The 6,945-nt window shown below is 40.1% G+C and overlaps 1 pseudogene; it reads left to right on the top strand.

Moving 5' to 3' along the window:
* Positions 1–3,744: 3,744 nt before the first annotated feature.
* LOC142173861 (small ribosomal subunit protein eS12-like) lies at positions 3,745–6,038 on the top strand (annotated as a pseudogene).
* The last annotated feature ends 907 nt before the right edge of the window (positions 6,039–6,945 follow it).

Raw genomic sequence — 6,945 nt, 5'->3', positions numbered from 1 at the left:
TGTTCGGTAAGATACCATCACATTAAATATGAACATGATTGAATTGATCATTTGTGTAAGTTCTGACGATGTCCTTTCATTTTGAATTCATGTATTATACTAATGTAATAATATTTTTTCGTATATAGATGATTGTTATATTATTATACATAAGAAAATTCTCATTAATTAAATTATGTTGTTCCTTCGTATAAATAAATGTTTAAACCATCATGTGCCACAAGATGTTACCTATTATAGTGATTGATTTAATTCTTTGCGTTGTTCTTATGTCATGGCGTAAGTTTTTGTGTTCGATTGTTACCGGAAAATGTCATCTAGGGTTTGTTTTTTTCTATATAATTGGTGTAAGTTTTTGTGTTAGATTGTTACGGAAAAATGTCGTCTTGCGGGTATTGGTTGGAAAAAGGGAGTGCGATTATGGTAACAAATGCGAAGTACGCATTGTTTTAAATAATTTTATATAAAATTTTAAATATTTGTTAATTAATCGGTCAAATTACTATTTTGACCTTAGTTTTTACACGGTGAGGATGATACCCGCTTCTCGGTGGCAATGGCAAAGGTAAGACAATTCGGATTGTAGATTAATTAGCACAACTTCTTTTTATTATTTTGTCGATATTGTAGGTGCCGTTGTGCATAGCTTTCCTATGTGGATGCTGTACCGACGGCACAAGGTGCTTCCGACGGCACCTTGAGCTCCATGGACATGTGGAGTCGGCACATGTGGAGTTTGCATCGGCGCCGGAGCATCCTGCACTGTCGCCGACGCCTGCTGAGGCGGCATTGTTTCCGACAGCGCTGGTGGGAGCTGCCTCTATTCCTATACCTCCGGCTGTCTCTATCAGTGCCACCGGCATCACCACTACCACCGACATTACCACTGTTGCTCTGGGTTATCCTAGCGTCACTGCCACAATTTCTGATGCCTCTACGCCTGCTGAGGCGGCATTGGTTCCGGCGACGCTGGTGAAAGCTGCCTCTATCAGTGCCCCGCCATCACCACTACCACTGCAATTACCAGTGTTGCTATGGCTGATCCTAGCACCGCTACCACTATTTCTGGTGCCTTTTCCACTGCGGTTGGCCCTACCATGGCTGACCCTATCCCTATCGTGGCTGACCCTACCCTTCGCATGGTTGACCTTACCTCTACCATGGTTGACCATACCATAGATGCTTCTGCTGAGGGTGCCACTTCTGTTGATGCCTCTGCATTTCTCTATGCTGCTAGCACTATTTCTATGGTTATTGATTCTGCAATAGTTGCAATGGAGGCAGCAGCTACGCACTTGGCCGCTGCACATAAAGAGCTACCATACCATTCATTAGCAATTGAGAAAGTTAAGCTTCATATTGCTCATGCACAGGCAGCACTAAAGGCTATAGTGGCTCATTCATCTGCTAACACTGATGCAAAGGTTCTTGATCATGCTATACTGCCCTGGAGACTAGGGGCAGACTTAGGAGACTAGGGGCACACTTAAGAGAGTGGAGGCACTTTGTGAAGATGATTGAAGATTGAAGATTGAAGTTGTACATAAAGAGGAGTACTTGCATGTAATTGGATGTTGTAAATAAATGAGTGTCTTTGATAGTTGAAGTTAGAAGAATAGAGACACACTTAGGAGACTAGAGGGCACACTTGGGAGTCTGGAGGTACTTTCTGTGGAGGATTGAAGTTGTACATAAAAAAGAGTACTTGCATGTAATTGGGTGCTATAAATAAAGAAGTGTCTTTGATAATAGAATTTTTTCTTTCTTATTCGTTATTATTTTCTTTTCCTTTTCGTTTTTATTTCCCATTAACTTCATTTTTAATGCGTTTTGAACCTGGAAACGTAAATGACTTCTGAACTGAGTGGCGGTTGCGGGTTCACCAACTGTTCAAGCATATGATGTCAAACGGGTGGTCTGCATGTTTCAACATTTGCAAGATTTCTTCATTCCTTGCATTCTAATCTCTTCTGAGTTCTGACAGCTATTCTTTTCGGACACCGAATTCCCAAGGGCGGATACAGATATCTGGGTTACATGCGTCCTTTGGCAATCTGGGAAGTGCAATGTGCTTGAAGTCCACCTATGCTTTCCAAGTAAGATGTGAAGCCAGAGTTGGGGAGATTCAATTCTTTGTCGAGGGAACATTGGTTTTCAAAGATTTGCTCTTCGACTGAATTTGCCAGAAGAGAAAGTTGCTACCAACACATGCAACAATGCTTATAATTGTCTGCAGCAAGTGCTGAGATAAACTTCATCACTTTTGGCTCCTTGACTCTAGTTTCCGTTAGTTTTTAAGGTATGGTTGAGCTTTTTTGTTGTTTATCTAGAGTTCCGTTAGCCATGAACTAAAAGTGTTCTACTTCTGTAAACTTTTAAAAGCTTTTAATATTTCAAGTTGTATATTAGGGACCAAAATAAACTGCTCATATGATTGAGAGACTATTTTGATTTTATTAGTGGAGGAGAAATTTTGAGAGAAGAAAATGAGATAAGGGTAATTTAGTAATTAGGGTTGTTGCTTTGATCCTCTTATATAAATGATTTATTTGATAAGTGGTTATCTTATATAAGCTTTTGAGAGAGTCCTTGTTCCCTGGCGCCTCCTAAGCCTTTACTGCAGTGTCCAAACTAGGAAGATTAGAAAGCTTTGTCTCCACTGAATTGTTATGCCATTGCATTTGGCAGATTGAAATCCTGCATGTTTACTTTCACTTTTGTCAAATCACTTTTTGTTGGGGCGGATTTTGATGAGTTGTCATGATATATCTAGAATGAAGGATAATGGAGTCTATTCTTCATTCTGTTTACCTGACTGAGTTTTGTCTTCAACTATTGGAAACAACAGGTGCTAGGTCTTGGATTTAACATTTACCAAGAAAGAAAAATTGGCAGGGTAAGTATTAGGTTTATGTAGCTTTCTTGTTAAAATTCAGTTTACTTAAGTCATTATAGTGTTAAAGTTGTTGTCTTTTCCGTTTCTAGTAATTTAGGCACGTGACAGATTTTTAAGACTTGATTAATTTGTCTTGATCTACTATCAAGAACAGCCCTTGCATTAAAATATGCAAATCATTTGTATGTCTGCATGAATCAATTATCAGAAACGTCTTCTGGAATCAAATGAGTTTGTAGTTATCCCAGTGGTTTCTCACAAGCCCAATTAGCGAACCATCTAGGGCTAGGTATTTTAATATCAATTGCTTGAAACAGAACCAAACACCACTAACCTACAATGGTGTTTCTGTCAGTTTCTGCAATTCTGTTCAGCTTTTCGTATCCATGGAGTATTTGCTATTTAAAACTACACATTGCTAAACTGTGATTTCCCAAAAGCAGAACCTAAACCATATGACAAATTTCACTTTTGGTTGACCACTTAATCTTTAGCTGAATAGACCGTTCTATCTGAATTTTGATAAAGTTTGTCATAAGAATAAAAGATTGTCTCACTTGCATAAATTGCATGTTGTTTGGATACTCTTATTTTCTTGTATTTCCTCTTTTATTTGAAGAAAAACTTGTTGTAGAGCCATTTGTTTAAAATGTCTGTTTTCTTTATGAGGCCAAAGTTTGAGATTCATGTGGTATTGGCTCATATCCTATTGTTGTGTGATGACGGATCGTGCTTTCTTGCTTTGCTAATTTGGTCTTTAGTTTGTGGTTTATAAAAATTTTTGTGTGTGTTGTTCACTAGCTCACTTTTTTCATAAATGTCAAGAGGGTGTTGCTGATGCTGAGACTCTTGAGCCCATGGACATCATGACTGCATTGCAGCTGGTGCTCAGGAAGTCTGGAGCTCATGGTGGACTTGCTCGAGGACTCCATGAAGGTTCAAAGGTTATTGAGAAGCATGTTGTGCAACTTTGTGTGCTAGCTGAGGACTGCGACCAGACATATTACATCAAACTGGTGAAAGCACTTTGTGAATGGAAAAACTCTTGGTGAATGGGCTGGTGTAAGTGATTGATTATTGCTTATCTGTCACTCTAGTTACTGTATAATCAGTCTTTAGTGTCCTTGAATAGCTGTTTTCTGGTGTGAAAATGAAATTGGAATGTGTGTTTTACTGTATATATTTTAGGAATGGAAGGGTTTTAGGGACTTGTAGTTAATAATTCCCAGAATGTTGTGACTGAAGTCTTAACTCCATTTTTGGACCTGGATCATCTTTTAACCTTTGGTTAATTGATCGTGTTTAACAGACCTATGCTTTTTTGCTTGTATTGGAGTGGCGTGGAGGGGCACAGGAGGGGTTCTGATTATTAACTTGTTGACTTCTCTTTGAAGTGTTTTGTAGTTTGCATTTTTGTTGAAGTGTATCATGTAAATCGAAATCCATCACTCATTGACTATGATCTTTTCGATTACAGTTATGCAAGATTTGAAGGTACATCCTGTATCCTGTGGCTTTACATGAACAGTAGCTGATAAGTTGCCAAACTAGAATTACATTCCATCGTAATGAATTTTCTGATTGATTCTGCAGGATCATGGAGAAGAGACCGAGGGTCTCCATATCGTCCAAAAGTACGTGAAGTCTCATTAAATAGAATCTCGAGATAGAGCTTTAGGGGACTATGAAGCTAGAGTTCTCGTGATTCTATCTTTTTGGCATTTATTTATAGTTGAGTTTTTGAGATTTCAAACTAACTTCCCTTATTGTTGTGTACTTCAAATTTTGTTTTCCCTTCAGGGAAGATCTAATAGTTTGAAAATGCTCTCTAGTATATAATCTTTTTGCCTGCATCAGCTAAAAAAGTCGCATTTTCAAAAAAAAAAAAGAAGAAGAAATTAGCATTGGCATGCGGTCTCAACAATGGCTGTATAGTTTCTGAAGTAGTACCTATTATTTTTCTTACACTGGATGTTATGCAATCAACACAAATGTTTCCAAAAGATAACCGTAGCATTAATTTGTGGTTTCTTCCTAGTCATTTTTTATTTTAAAACCGGGAAGCATTTCTCGAACAATGGTTTTCTCTATGTGCGTCCTTATAAGGCTAAGAAAAGAGTGGAGAATTACTTTAAACTCTCAATTTCTTGAACCTTAAATATAAGGTGTTCTCTAGCTGACATTTTTATAACTGTAGAGAGGATGTTGCTGTTACCGCTGCCGAGACTCCTGCTCTAGCTCTTGGAGAGCCCATGGACATCATGACTGCTTTGCAGCTGGTGCTCAGGAAGCCTAGAGCTCATGAGGGTGCAAAGGTGATTGAGAAGCATGCTTTACAACTTTGTGTGTTAGCTCAGGATTTCGACCAGCCAGATTACGTCAAACTGGTGAAAGCACCTTGTGCTGATCACAATGTCAGTTTGATTACAGTCCCAATGAAAAAACTCTTGGCGAATGAGCTGGTGTAAGTAATTGATTGTTGCTGATCTATAGCTCCAGTTTAGATGGCTAGCTGCCTTTCTGATTCGAAAGTGAAAGAGTAATGGGCGTTTTTACGCTTTTGGGACTGAGGGTTTTAGGGCATGCTGATGCTTAAATCTCCGGATGAAAAACCGCTCCTACTTCATTTTGGACCTTGTTTTCCTTTTAATCTTTTAATAGACTTGTGCCTTTTTTACATTTTACTGGAATTGAGTGGAGAGGACTATGGCTAATAACTGATTGACTTCTCTTTGAAGTGCTTTATAGTTTCTATTGTTGCTGACGTGTATCATGTATAATTCAAAATCCAATGGCTTATTGACAATGAGCTTTCTCCTTTTGCGGTTATGTAAGATCTATTCTGAAGGGGATGCCAGGTAGTCGGTTGTGCCTGTGTTGTGGTGAAGGTACGTCCTGAACTTCCACGGGTCATATAATTTTTCGTGCAATATATGCTTTGGCTTTTCCTAATGAACGAGACCTGATAAGTTCCACCATAATGAATTTTCTGCTTGTTTTGCAGGGTTATGAGGAAGAGACTGAGGGTCTCCATATTGTCCAAGCACGTGATGTTATTAGATATTAAGTTGGAGATGGAGCTTAAGACTATGAAGCTAATAATCATTGAAGCCATCTTTTAAGATTTATCTAACTTGCATCACATTGGAGTTTTTGAGACTTGGGACATGTTCCCTGTTGTGTCTTTCGAATTTTTGTTTTCCCAGTTAATTAAATTCAACTGTTTACTTCAACTCTGACATCAACTTGACCATGAGTATGCTGCTTGCACCTTTTGCTCATGATACAAAATAAGCTGTACCGAATGGAATGAGAAAGAAAATGGCTTGCCATGTTGAACAAAAATTAGAGAGGCACACAAGAATAGGACAATATAGTTCATGAAAGTTAAGAATAACGAGAGCATATTTTGATAGCTCAATGTCACGGGCCCAAATCCTTACATTGGGTAGCGGCACCTGCAGTTCCCCTCGCTGCAGGCCAGCCTTCTTCCTATCCCAGGATTCCCAAGCACGATCCTGTGCCTGTTGGTGGGACTCGCTCGTAGGCTCGCCCCAACTTGTGCCGCCCGTAAGATGCCTAGGCCTTTGGCCCTAGACATGTCGTGGCGCTTCATCTTAGGATCACAATCCATGCGCGCCCTGGGGGATTGGCTTAGGACATGTCTTGTCCTTAGCCCAAGACTGAACATCGCTCCCGCGTGCACAGCCCAATCCTCAAGCTTGACACTCGCTTAGTGCATCCGCGACTAGCTCGTGCCTCGTCCGAGTAAGGCAACCTTTAGCCCTTGGCCATTATCATGCGCCTCTTTCGTGCCATGCCCATACATAGCCCATTTGCAGCACGCTTCCATTCCGAAGTAGTGCAGTGTCGCCCACACCTGCACCTTTAGGCCAACGGACCCTTGCTTGCATGGTTGAACCAAAGCCATGCTCACAAATCGACACATGATGCTCCTATGACAAGTGCGTCAAGTATCCAATCAGCACGGAGGTCTCGTTCCAACATTTGGCAGCCCGCGGGGCTGGCCGTTCTACACATCGAGCCTC

The sequence above is a fragment of the Nicotiana tabacum genome, chromosome 19, assembly GCF_000715075.1.
Source record: "Nicotiana tabacum cultivar K326 chromosome 19, ASM71507v2, whole genome shotgun sequence".
NCBI lineage: Eukaryota > Viridiplantae > Streptophyta > Magnoliopsida > Solanales > Solanaceae > Nicotiana > Nicotiana tabacum.
The sequence above is the reverse complement of the archived record's forward strand: the minus strand, read 5'-3'. Positions and strand labels throughout refer to the sequence as shown.